The following is a 12,527-nucleotide window of genomic DNA, read 5'->3' as shown; positions in this document are numbered from 1 at the left end:
GTAACACTTTCTTTTGGCTCTTCCTTATGTCTTGAAGAGGCTGTGCCTTCTCCAGCGTGATAATGTAAATATGAATGTGTTTTTTAATGGCTTGCTGGTATATTATAGCTGACATTGCTCGCTGGACCATGTTGTGGTACAAAACCCTATTACATGAAAGTACAAGCCAGCCCTAGTTCAGCTTCGCTTGATGTGTCTTTTAACGCAATTACTCTCACCTTAAGTTATTTATTGGAAGGATTATTTTTAAACTATTATTAAAACACTAGAATTTCTTTTTTTAAATGTACATTTAAAGTGGACATAAAAGTTGAAATTTTTCAGAGGATATCAGAAACATAACGCAGTAATTTAAAATAATGACGTCAGACAAATGAGCCCAACGACTGTGATTTCGACTCAGCTAAATGCACATTTCATTAATTTTCTTTTATTAATTTTAGAAAATAATAGGTATTCAGTATTATTGTTTATATATGACAACTTCATAAATCAAGAATTTATTAGATAAATAACAGGAATATTGTTTAATTTTCAATCATTTTTATTATTTATCTGTCTATTGTGTTATATTAGAGAGTGGGTACTGTTGTGTGTACAATGCTTGTGTGTACAATGGTTGAGGTCCAGTATAAAGTTATCTTGAATACTGAAACATGCAAACTTATTCCAGTACAGTCCAAGAACAAAACATGAACTTGGATATTTGCATAACTGATTTGTTTTTAAGTGCTTTATTCACACTAGATTTCAAACTAAGTTACATATAAGATGTCAGTGGTCAATATAACAGATAACAAAAACAGTGTTTAAAAGTTTCGATATCTTTATTATTTATCTATGTATGGTTGTGGGTGGTGTGGTGTGATGTCTAAAACTGCTTGCATCTGACAGTGAATGAAATAAGTAGCTGCTGCACCAAGGTCCAGTATAAGGTAAATAATAATTATCGTGAATTTTGAAACTCTAGTCCAAGAATAAAAATAATATTTCAGATATTTGCATAACAGTATGCATAAAACACCCCTGTAGGAGCTTTGTGCAAACTAGATTTCAAACTAAATATCATGTTAAACGCTTTTAAAGTCAACAGTTACTGAGCGTTATGTCTTTGACCTTCTCGCTATGTGTGTGTGTGTTTTTTATATACGATGTTTATGAAAGATGGGTTCATTGCGGGCCTTTGTGTTTTATTTTGAAAATCCCGAGCGGAAGCTAATTACTGCTACGGTAACTTCACGGACGTCTGAGGGGGGTAGGACATCCCTGACCGACCTGCACCGACTCCGCACCGCTCAGCGGCAGTAATGCAGCGTTTCCTTCCCCAGCCGCGGCGAAACACGGAGCAGAAGAAGGAGGCCGACGGCAGGCTGTGAACACTGCGGTACATGCGACCGTACAGCCGCTCTCTTCAGCCTGTGCTCGTTTTTCTTCCACAGCGGCGACGACACGGAGGAAGACGAGGCATCCGCGTTTGGGGTTTGAAGTGGCGGACGAGATATAAACGTATCCTGAATTCACGGCTTCCCGTTGAGGCCATCAGTAAGTATCCGTTCTGTGTTATTTTGGGTCTGCAGTGGATGAAACATGCTAATGTGATTTGGGTTCCGGTTGTGTTTATATAATATTAGGCTGGTAATCCTCCGGAGCAGCGCAGACGTTAGGGCTCACCGGTCAGAATTACATGAATAATTAGCCAGGATATGTCGCTTTTAAATAAACGCGTAAGCCTTTTAAATTCACCTTGCTGTTACTGCTGTTATCAGCTTTACCCTGTCAGTGCCTGTGAAGGTCTGCTCAGGAGACTGCATCATGCACAATTAACAGTGATATCGTACTACAAAGCCTGTGCCTGCTGCAGCACGCTGGGCTGTTACGTTATGCAGGTGTGATTTTAGATTCGCTGCTGTCCACGAGAAAAACATGCAACACAATCCACTCACCGTGCACGGTGAAGCCGCCTCCTTTCAGGCTTGCTGTCTTGTAGAAGTCATTTATGTATAAAAGTGTTATAACTGTATCAGAGGCGGACTGTAATAAGGATTCAGGCCAAGAATTTGACTTCATCTCAGGCCACTCTGTTCACAAACCCCCGTGGACTGTTTGTTTTTTTCACACTAAACCTTTACTGTGCTCAAAATAATGCACTTTATACAGCGTGTCTGTTACTGCAAGTGAATTACTTCTAATACGACTGAAGGGATGTGGAGAGAAAGTGTGTAATCATAAGTTATCAGCAGCAATAATTAATCATGCTATTGCTGTTATTAACCTGATATTAAAAATGAATTTTTACATTTCATGACCTGCGTTTACAAGTGCCAGTTTAGTAGCTTTTTGTTTGCCTGCTTTATGTTTATGTGGGAGGAGAGGACCCAGCTTCCAAAAACAAAATGCCTCAATCCTCAAACATGTAGTTATACAAGGTCAACGACACAGAACAGTGAGCCGTTTGACCTTAAAGGTAGCTCATATATGCAAATTATCACCTTTAAAGTTCAGCAAAAGTGCACAAAAAATCTCCAAAACTGAAAAAAAGCTACAATAATGTAATTAAATTCATGTGAAAAAGAAGAAAACATGAAAAAGTTTCTGGGCATTTATTTATGGGACGCTCTCTAAAGATCCTGCCACAGCATTTCAATCAGGCTGAGGTCTGGGCTTTCTCAGACATAGATTTTCCTGATGTGTGAGGGATCGTTACAGTGTTTGATGCCTCAATTTTGGCAAAGCTTTATCTGTCGGATGTTTGACTCTAGAATACTTTGGTATACAGAGGAAGTTTTGGTCGATTCAGTGACGGCGAGGTGCCCAAGTTCTGCGGCAGCAGTGGTACAAATCATGACCCCTCCACCACCGTGCTTGGCAGTTGGTATGGGATGTGTGTTTATTACCAAACATGGTGCTGCGTATTATGGCCACACATCTCCACGTTGCTGTCATCTATCCAAAGGATGTGGTTTGTTCAGAAGCAACTTTGCAAACCTAAGCTGTCCTGCCATGCTTTTTTATAGAGATGAACTCTTTCTCCTGGCAACACTTATAAATCAGTTGTACCTGTTTAGTCTTTTTCTAACTGTACTGTTATGAACTTTAACATTTAACATATTAACTGAGGCCTGTAGAGTCTGTGATGTAGCTCTTGGGTTTTTTGCCCTTCACTGCACCGTCTGAATTTGGGTTATATTTGCCTCTCCTAGAAAGATTGTGTCATTCTGATGACACACCTGAACACTCCACACCAGAAAACTGCCAAAACATTTGCTTTAAAGCTCACGTTTTTGACTGACCCATCCCCTCACTGCACCTTAAGCAGCATTTTTCTCTTTTTTGTCTCTTGTCCACCTGTCTTTTTCATCTTATTGCTCATTTAAGACCACTTAATTAGTATTGACAGAGAGGCAGTTAGACTTGTGATGTGCAGAGAGAGATGGCATCAGTGCATCGCACAGCCTGTATCTAGATAATACTGGAACATACATTCTTACGGGACAGAGCAAGTGTGAGGCGCCTTTCAGATTCAGTTATTCTACAAAAGTCAAGCTGCCTTGTACAGTCGGCCACTGAATTGTATAATTCCAAACAAAACTTGGTAACATGTTTCCAAAAATTGTGCATCTTGTTTTCACAAGTGAAAGAAGCCTTAGACGTCTTCACATGACATTGAGATTATGCCAGTAATACAGAGCTGTCTCAGTGTCTTTTTCAGGTAGGAATTGTTAGAAATTTCTTGTGCTGAAATTCTCTTTGCACTTTGAGCTGCACTATTTACGTGGCTTCACTGTTTAAAGTTGATTAGAGCCAGATGGATAATTGAAACATTGCTGATTTTTAGGAGTTATAGGATTGCACTTATCTTGTACCACCAGTATAAACCTTTAGTTTCCATTAACATCACTTTGCCGTTTGAAAAAAGGTTTGGTCTGCAGTTCTGCGAGTTTGCCCCGAAGGCACATTTTTCATGCAAACTTTAAGTGGACTCTGTTGTAACTGTCAACAAAGTGTCAGCAAAGGCAGTAAGAGGCTATTCTGACATGTGGCGATACACGAGTACCCCCGAACGGTTGTTTGCGTGCGTGCTTGTTTTCATACCGTCACCATGGCAATCAAAGACCGTCTGAGTGTGTGTATGGTTTGCGGTCATGTTCATTCATATAAAGCAAACATGTTTTCCATTCCTAAAGGTATAGTAGTGGTGATTTGTGAGATCTGGCTTAAATGACTCACAATTTCCTTTTTACCAGTGCAGCACAAGTGGGATTATTTCACAGAACAGCAATGCAGGAGAAGCATGCTGCTGACAAACACTTGTTTTCATTTAAATGAATTACATGGCATCTGTTTGCAGCTCTGTGAGGCAAGCCACTTTGCTGATTTGCTGTGTTAAAGTGAGTAAGTGAGGTTTTTGCAAAATCCAGCTGCAGTAGTCAGCTAAAACGGAAGCCTGTCCGGGCTACCTTAGCAAATACTCCCAGCAACACTACACTAAGCCTCACTACATGTTTCATAAAAAAAATTGCTGCAGTACTGCTCCCTTTGCTGAGGTGACAAGTTTTGAGTAAAAAACAGCTCAGACCGGGTGCTGCTGACCGCATGGCTAACTGTGTGTGAGCTGCAGGAATGCTGCATGCTGCTGTATGAGTGAACCCATGCAGCAGCAGAAGCAGCAGCAGGAGAACAGAGGCTGCTGCTACTCACACTAATAATTTGTTGCTGGCTGTCAGCGTGCTCTCCTTTCATGCTCCTGTAATGCAAACCCAGAGGCAACAGAACGGCTACCCATCACCTTCACACAGCCCCGTGTGGGCATAGCAAGCTTCTGTCAGCGATCCATATGTTCCCTGCCTTCTGGACACTGGCGTACGGACCCCGGTGAACGCACCAGTGCCCATTATGCGGATAAGACTCTAAAAAAAGAGAAAGCATTTCTTTAGGATTTGCAGGCTAATGGGCACTGATGAGAATACACATTTGAAGAAAACCACAGGGACCCAGTGCAGCGTTGCTGAGAAAGTGCTGAATGTGAGCTTTACGTTCACGCTGTTTTGGTGTTTTTCAGCTCCTGCCACAGTGTCAGGAATTCTGATGTTCGGAGACCAAATGAGCCACTGCCAAACACCAAACTTGGCCGCATTGTCTCACTGGCAAGAGGAGTACCTGCTTGAATGATGAGTGGCTATTTTGAAGCAAAGTATTTGAATACGCAGGTTGGATGAAATGGAATCGCTCTGCATGCCTTCCCGAATATGTTTGCTTTCCCCAGCAGGACTGGGTTAGTGCTGCAAAAACACATTTCACCCTAGACTTGCTGTAAGAATGGTGTGCAGGGACATCAACTGTTCTCCTGATAACTGTTGCAATTACACAGGGAGGGCAGGGGGGGTTCCTCGTAGTGCGATTATATATTGTTTTCACATATTTTTGGTGAGCGGTTTGAAACGAACACATTTCTCGATGGAGTAGAACGCTCTAGACTTCCCCGGTACTGCTTATCAAGCAGCTTCTGGTAAGCTCTGCATCTTTTGTCCTGTGCACTTTTCCTGAAAAACACCAGGCATCCTGTTTTCTTCTGCCTCACTTAGTTATTGATTAAAGTAAACAGCAGCTAGTATTTCAGAGTGTTGCGTCAGCCTGTCAGTCTCGTCAGCCCGTCGGGCTCTTGTGCGACACTTTGCAGACTCAACACCTTTGTCTCGTTCCTGTTTTGACCAAATATGAGTAAAATTCTTCTTCTCGTTTTGAGTTTTAAGAGAAAGATATGATACTGAGCTGAGATTAAAGATGTGTTTGCCTCTGAGTGAGCAGAAGGATATGACTATCTGACTGTATTTACAGTACAGAAGTCCAAGTTCTGCAGGCCTGACATGGTGAAACTATTTAAATCAAGCTCAAACAAATGCAACATTTATAGAAAAGTGCAGGAATTTCTCAGAACTGCAATCTGGAAAATGGAACTGAATGCAATAATTAAGCTGTACTGTAATTACAGCATTTATGCTTGCATGCAACAGCCTGTGTAATAACTTCTAAACAGAGTATCACTCGATACACATCATAAACTTGAGAATGACAATAGTTTGCATACAGAAAAATAATGTACATGCATTCATGTACAGCTTGTCAAGGCTTACTGCCCAGCCATTACTGACCACTGTATGTTTTTGTCTCCTGTGTTAAACACATTGAGTTTACATGTGAGGAAATGTGCTGCATAAATAAAATTGACGTTTCTATTGACACTCAAAGCTACACATATGATGTAACCACAGAGATAAAAGTTCACATTGTGTTGTTTTTACCTTTTCAGAAGTGAATTACGAGTACAAAACAGGTTTACAAACACATCTCCAACAAATGCTGGAGCACTGTGTGAGATGTAAATAGCAGGAGAATGGAAACTCGATAATTTATTAAAAGTAGTACAAAGATAAGATGAAATGTTCAAACTGAGACTGTTTATTCTGGAAAATAAAAAGAGTTGTGAGTTCTGTCATTTTATTTTTCTTAGTGGTTTTTGTTTTGTTCACCGTGGCATCATTTCAGTATCAGACAGAGGCGCTGGCCAGCACAGAAACAGTCCACTGCTTTGGGGTCAACGGCTAAATTGATTTTAGCCTTTTAAAAGAAATCAATATAAAAATGCATTTAAAAACAAATCACGGTTTCTGTTTTGGGTTTGAAAAGTGTGATTTCTCTCTTACAATGTTTCCTCAAATCAGTGAATGTTGCTAATTGTTGCCACGAGAGGAGCACAGTTAGACTGGAACAACTTTATTGAATGAGTGCTTTACGTAGCGAAACTTCAATCCAAGATGTTTTATATAATTCCTATTAAGCAGTAATAAGAAAGAGTTGTTTCGAAATTATTGTCACCACATTATTTATGGCTAGCGTTGTAAAAATCTACCATCGTTTTTGAGACAGGTTGCCAAAAGCTTTACGTAAACTGGTCTCTTCTGCGGTGCAGTCGTCCTTATTTTAAAGCTATTTGACCAGCTGTCATGCACCCCGATGTTTCAGCAGTGTAGCAGGGCAGAAAATCGCTAATAATTCTGCTGTGGTCATGTGTGGATCTGTTGTTGGTTTGTGCGAATTCTGCAGTGACAGTAATGTCTGTGGATGTGTGGGTGATTGAAAGGCTTTGTAAAGCGCTTTGTCCTCTTCGGCTTGAAAATCACGAGCATGAGCACAGCCCGCGTACCATGCAGTCCATGTCAGTTTCACATCTTTGCTACAAAATAATGAGGCCACAGATGACCTTGCTGTTTCACGTTTCACTGCAGCTGTCAGAAATGCATTTGTTCCCCGTCCAGTTCAAATTAGAATTGCAATCGATTTTTGACTTAATTGCACGCAAGGGGAGAGTTCAATCAATTAATCAGTCTGTGTAAAACATGCTTCTATACGATAATGTTTGCTAAGGGCTACTGTTCTTTGAGCTTACAGTAGAGAAGAGAAGGCACGAACTGGCTGGTATTAGTGTAAAGATCTTTGTTGCAGTGTTAGATAGTTGTGGTTTCTGTTATTAATTTGAATTACAAACTGAAACACTGGAGATGACAGGTTCAAGGGTATAAATTAATCTATGGTATGTTGCACAGATATAATGAAGGTTTAACAATGCAGTCTGGAAGTCTTTCTGCTCTTGTCACATCGTAGGACTTTTTGCTCAAGCTAAATTTAGGACCAGATATGGTTTCAAGTTTTTACATAATAATGCCAATGCGTAGGAAAAGTTGTAGCATAAATACCAAAAGCCTTTTTGATGCATTGCTGGATTTGCTGACAATACCCCAAAACCCCCAGTTCATGTTCTGTCCTGCTGCTTTGTCACTACAAAGTGTTGGCTTTGCAGTTTTCCTTGATGTACAAGGCACGCCATGCAAAGTGCACTTTGCATAAAAAAGAAAAACAAACCTGCAGGTGTAGACGCTTTCACCCGTGTCACCTTGTAGTGTTATGTGTTTTCAGCATTTCTTCATCACTTGGGGAATATGGGTCATTGCATGGTCTCTTTTAGAACTCGTTCTCAGGACATGCCGACCCAACCACATTACAAATTAGACGTGCTTATAGTCGTTCCACGGGGAAAGTTCTCTGTCATGACAGAGAGAGGAAGGGAGGGGCAGAAACATGTTGAAAAGTAGAGATAATTGAGATGTTGATGATCTCACTTAATGTTGTACTCAATAAAAACAACATAACTAGTTAACAAATGAAGAAAGATGTTCCTTGCTGTCCACAAGACCGGTTAATTACACTGTAAAAAGGATGCAAATGCAAAGTTGCACAAGCCGCTCCTATCTGATGTTGGAATAATGTGCTGGGACAGGTTATGGATGCTGGGTGAGGGAGTGTGTATATCCTTTTTTTTTTACAGAGCAAAAATCTGCCTCCAGGCCATGTCCACACTAGTATGTTTTTTAAATGCATAACTTCTGCCATCCACACTACTCTGGCATTTTAGAACTCCAAAAGCTGGGTTTTGGAAATGCTGACCATTTTTTGAAAACTCCGGGGCTTTCTGGATTAATAGTCTCCAAATGTTTCCAGAGAAATGGAGACTTTTGGAAACAATGACACACCTACCAATGTTTCACTGATTGGGGCATAATCACTGGGATTTTACCTCGCTTGATTCGTCACACTCCTTTGAAATGTAATAGTCCCAGAAAAAAACAGGCATCAGCCCTGACTGTCAGACGTTAATTCAGTCGGAATACTGAATTCCTACCATTGCTCGCTGTGTACAGTTAACTTATGAATATTATTATTCAACTACTAACATGGATATGCAGTGAGAGTGTCGACTATAACGGTCACATTGGTATCTCCTACAGGCCTGCAGTCAGGATGCCGTTGTGGCAGTCGTCAGTGTCGGTTAGCTGCTGGAGAGACTCGTATCTAACATCTTGAACTGTGGCTGGGAACAATACCATATTTTCTGCAGTATAAGGCGCCCTTAAAATCCTTTAATTTTCTCAAAAATCGACAGTGTATGAATTCTGGTTGTGCTTACTAGCGTCGAACCGATTTAATGTGGTACACGGCGCTCAAAAATGTTGTAGTACGACTTTGGTAAGCTACAAAGCCGCACCACTTCATGGATTGTCGGAGCATTACGGCTGCCGTAGTCCGGAGCCTCGCGGAGTAATCTGGGTCCAAAACTCCATCTTCTTCAGGTCCCAAAGTCAAATGAACACTCATCTCTTCATCGTTAACTTTTTTCCACTCAATAAAAGTTAACTTAAGGGTTCCTAACAACATGCTCTATTCCCAACAACATGGGAATAGAGCAGCTGCGAGAGAATTCAACATTAATGAATCAATGCAAGAAGAATGGGTTGAGTAATGTTTGACTTATATGACTGTTTTGTTTCACTTAATGCACCTTATAATCCGGTGTCTCCTATGGTCAGAAAAATACAGTAGTTGTTGCTTTGGGTTTTTGCAGACCTTTGGGTGCTCTAACCAGAACCCACTGCAGATAGAGAGGTGCAGAGGCTGCAGAGCACAACGGGGACTACTGTCACGACGGTGGAGCTGAAATCCATCCACACATTAAGACACTAGCTGGAGAGGCAACCGATTTTTCTCCTTTGCACGTTGTCTCAGAGAATGTGGTTTTATTTATTTAAGCAATAAAAATAAAGCACAGGTGCAACTCCTGTGGCATGCATGCTCACACATGCCCTCTTGCTTTCACACATACAGTGTAATTCTGTGTGAAACGTTGGGTTGTTTTCGATTTCAGTTCAACACTTTAAAAAAGTAAACACATTGCCAAGGATGCCAAAGACAGTTTTTTTCTCCATGCCTTAATCCACTGTGGACCTACATCAAATTACTAAACTAGGCCACGCAAACACAGAAGTTGTGCCAAAGTAATCTTAGACCTTTCCGTCAGAAACAGAAGCCTAAATGGAGGATTTGTTTGTGTCGGATTCTTTAGTCCATGGATGAGCGTGTACTGAGGGAAAAGACAACAAGCTGTCATCTTGGAGAATGACATGATATGGATACTTGGTAAGGGTTTTTGCAAAGGAAGCAGCACGACCCTGGTTTGTATAGCCGAGACATAATGTGCTTGCCTGAAGTGTGCAACATCGATGCTGCTCCATCAGCCCTGTCACCAGATTGTGAAGAGAGAAAGTTACAGGTTATGGCCGTTGTTCATATAGCAAACATTAAGCAAGACACTTGTGTGTGCATGATGTACATTAGTCTCACGTTAGGGAAAACAGTAACCTTTAAAGGTGAGGCGTTGGGTATGTTGTGAGTGTGCACAGATGGCGACAGTTGAACACGAGGAGAGCCTGCACCTTTTCAAAGGTGTTTTATAACCTCTTTCTGCATTCGCTGGAGATGAGTTCTCAGTGAAAACAGAAGAAAGGGCTAATGCACATGCCAGACACGGTTATCACCAGAGCGTAAATGTGACATTACAGTCAATGCTGTACACACACATGCATGCTAGCACTACAAAGGGCAGGACACGGAAGACCTCTGGGTCTGCGGCTCGTCATAGTTAACTGGATCACTCAGCTGCAGAAATGCTCCACAGGCTAGCCTTCAGAGTATTGACAGGTATTAGGTTCACTAGTCTCTTTTTGTTTTGACTATGTGTGTGAAAAATTGTTTAGCCAGTTTCTTCTCCACTCCTAAAGAAGGAGGGAATTGTCAGGTCAAGCTAAAAAAAAAAAAAATCTAATTTATAGGTTGATGTGTTGCTATTAGTGGTAGTAGTATGACAGAGAGTGTGTGCAGAGATTTTTTATCCATCCTTTTTCAGAGTGGTGTTCCTGCAGGATTACCATTGTTGGCTTAAAGCTGTGCAGCACTGTGCCAGATTTCCTGCATGGGGCCATTTTAGATGAGTGATAGATAGTTATATAGCTGATCTGTGGGAAATGTTACTTTTTTTAAGCTGGTGTGTAGCAGAGATATAAAAGTTTGTTTCCACCAATAGGAACCCCATATTTAGGTCTATTAAGCCAGCCCGACAAAAGTTTCCCTGTTTAAACACAGAGCGAGAAATCAGCTCGTTTGAAAAACAAAAAGAATGCATTTGGATATCTTTTACATTTTTGCACAATTATTAGGCTACAAGTTTCTAAATGATGCAAAAGTCTGTAATTTGGATCTTTCAGGTTAGCATGAGAATTTACATTTTGTGTCCTTTATGAAAAGACTCAACACAGCTGTCAACCATCTGGATTATAGCACATAGCATTAGGCAATGATTTTAGCATCACACACCAGGAAAGTAGTGGCATTTGCATGATCCCAGATTAAAATAAACAGACTCGATTCATTTTGAAGAACTGGTGTAAAATCACAGATGCAGGGGTGGGGTTTCCTGTCCTTTCTACTAACAGAGTATGAACGTGAGTTACGACCCAATGCAGTCACCGAATCTGACTTTTTATGGAAGCCTGGACTCAAGCACTGATAAAACCAATTAACAAAAATATAAAACTTTCATTGTCCTTGAAATTTGCTACTGTGACGCATTGTGGGATTTTAATGCCAGTGTAGTGTCCTGTGCTTGCATACTCTATTGTTCCCTTAGAAATAAAATATTCCTCACATACTATTGTGTATGCATTAATAATATTAATAATGATAGTGATAATAAAAACATCTGCAATATTTTATTTTATTACATAATAATTTTCATTGAAGCTGAGCACTATCTCAGTCAGCAGAAGCTGCACCTGCAGGTCGTTGCAGGCAGTTTGAGAAAAAACATTCTTCTCCCGTTAGCTTCTCCTTATTTGTCAAAGTCAGGAAAGCTGTAAACCATCAGGTGATGTTTTTCACATTTAGAAGAATTATTTAGTAGTTTTGCAATTTATCTTAAGGTTGTGCGTCCGTTTGAAAGTTTTAATTCATCAACAGGAGAACACATGAATAAATAAAGTGCATGATACTGTAGGGGGCCTGCTGTAGTTCTCATTTATGGTCGCACTCATTCAGAGGTGCATCAACTTTGCGATGTAGCGGCAACTTATTTCATTACCTCTGTGATTGTTAATTAGGTACTTATACTTGACAATATTATGTTAGTTATTCATAAATATTTGTCTACAGTATCAAATTATTAAGGGTGTATTTTGTTACAAAGAAGCTTCATGTCCACAATCATTTGTTTAGCTTAGCAGCCTGACTCATTAATCTGGCTAATGTATTTAAGTGTTTCCAGCATCACTGGGAGCATAAAGAGAAAACAAAGCTGCTGTTATTTTTAGTCATTACCAACAACAGCACCTCAGTAATTTGATGAATTAACGTAAAAACCTATACGGGCTCACATGTGTGAAAAGCTGCAGTGATCAGTCGGTCCTGATAAATGGTGCGTTCCTCTTTTCCCAGTTTGAGCCTCTCAGATGATTCTTACATACACGCAGGTTTCATCAAATTTATTAGAACATCTGTTCTAAAAACAAGAGGGCACAAATATTTAAGTCTGTCAAACTTGTTTAAAACTAAAAATGAACTTTATTCACTCTGAAGAGTTAATCCAG

At 40.3% G+C, this 12,527-nt stretch overlaps 1 protein-coding gene across 1 annotated transcript in view; it reads left to right on the top strand.

Moving 5' to 3' along the window:
- The first annotated feature begins 1,227 nt into the window (after positions 1-1,227).
- adarb1b (adenosine deaminase RNA specific B1b) overlaps positions 1,228-12,527 on the top strand; it is a 123,384-nt gene continuing 112,084 nt past the window's right edge. The window contains exon 1 of the mRNA XM_026144966.2: positions 1,228-1,542. The gene's annotated coding sequence lies outside the window, so the exon portion shown is untranslated. The remainder of the gene's footprint in view (positions 1,543-12,527) is intronic.

The sequence above is a fragment of the Astatotilapia calliptera genome, chromosome 16 (assembly GCF_964374335.1).
Source record: "Astatotilapia calliptera chromosome 16, fAstCal68.1, whole genome shotgun sequence".
NCBI classification, from domain to species: domain Eukaryota; kingdom Metazoa; phylum Chordata; class Actinopteri; order Cichliformes; family Cichlidae; genus Astatotilapia; species Astatotilapia calliptera.
Note: the sequence above shows the minus strand (reverse complement) of the source record. Positions and strands in the feature narration are given on the sequence as shown.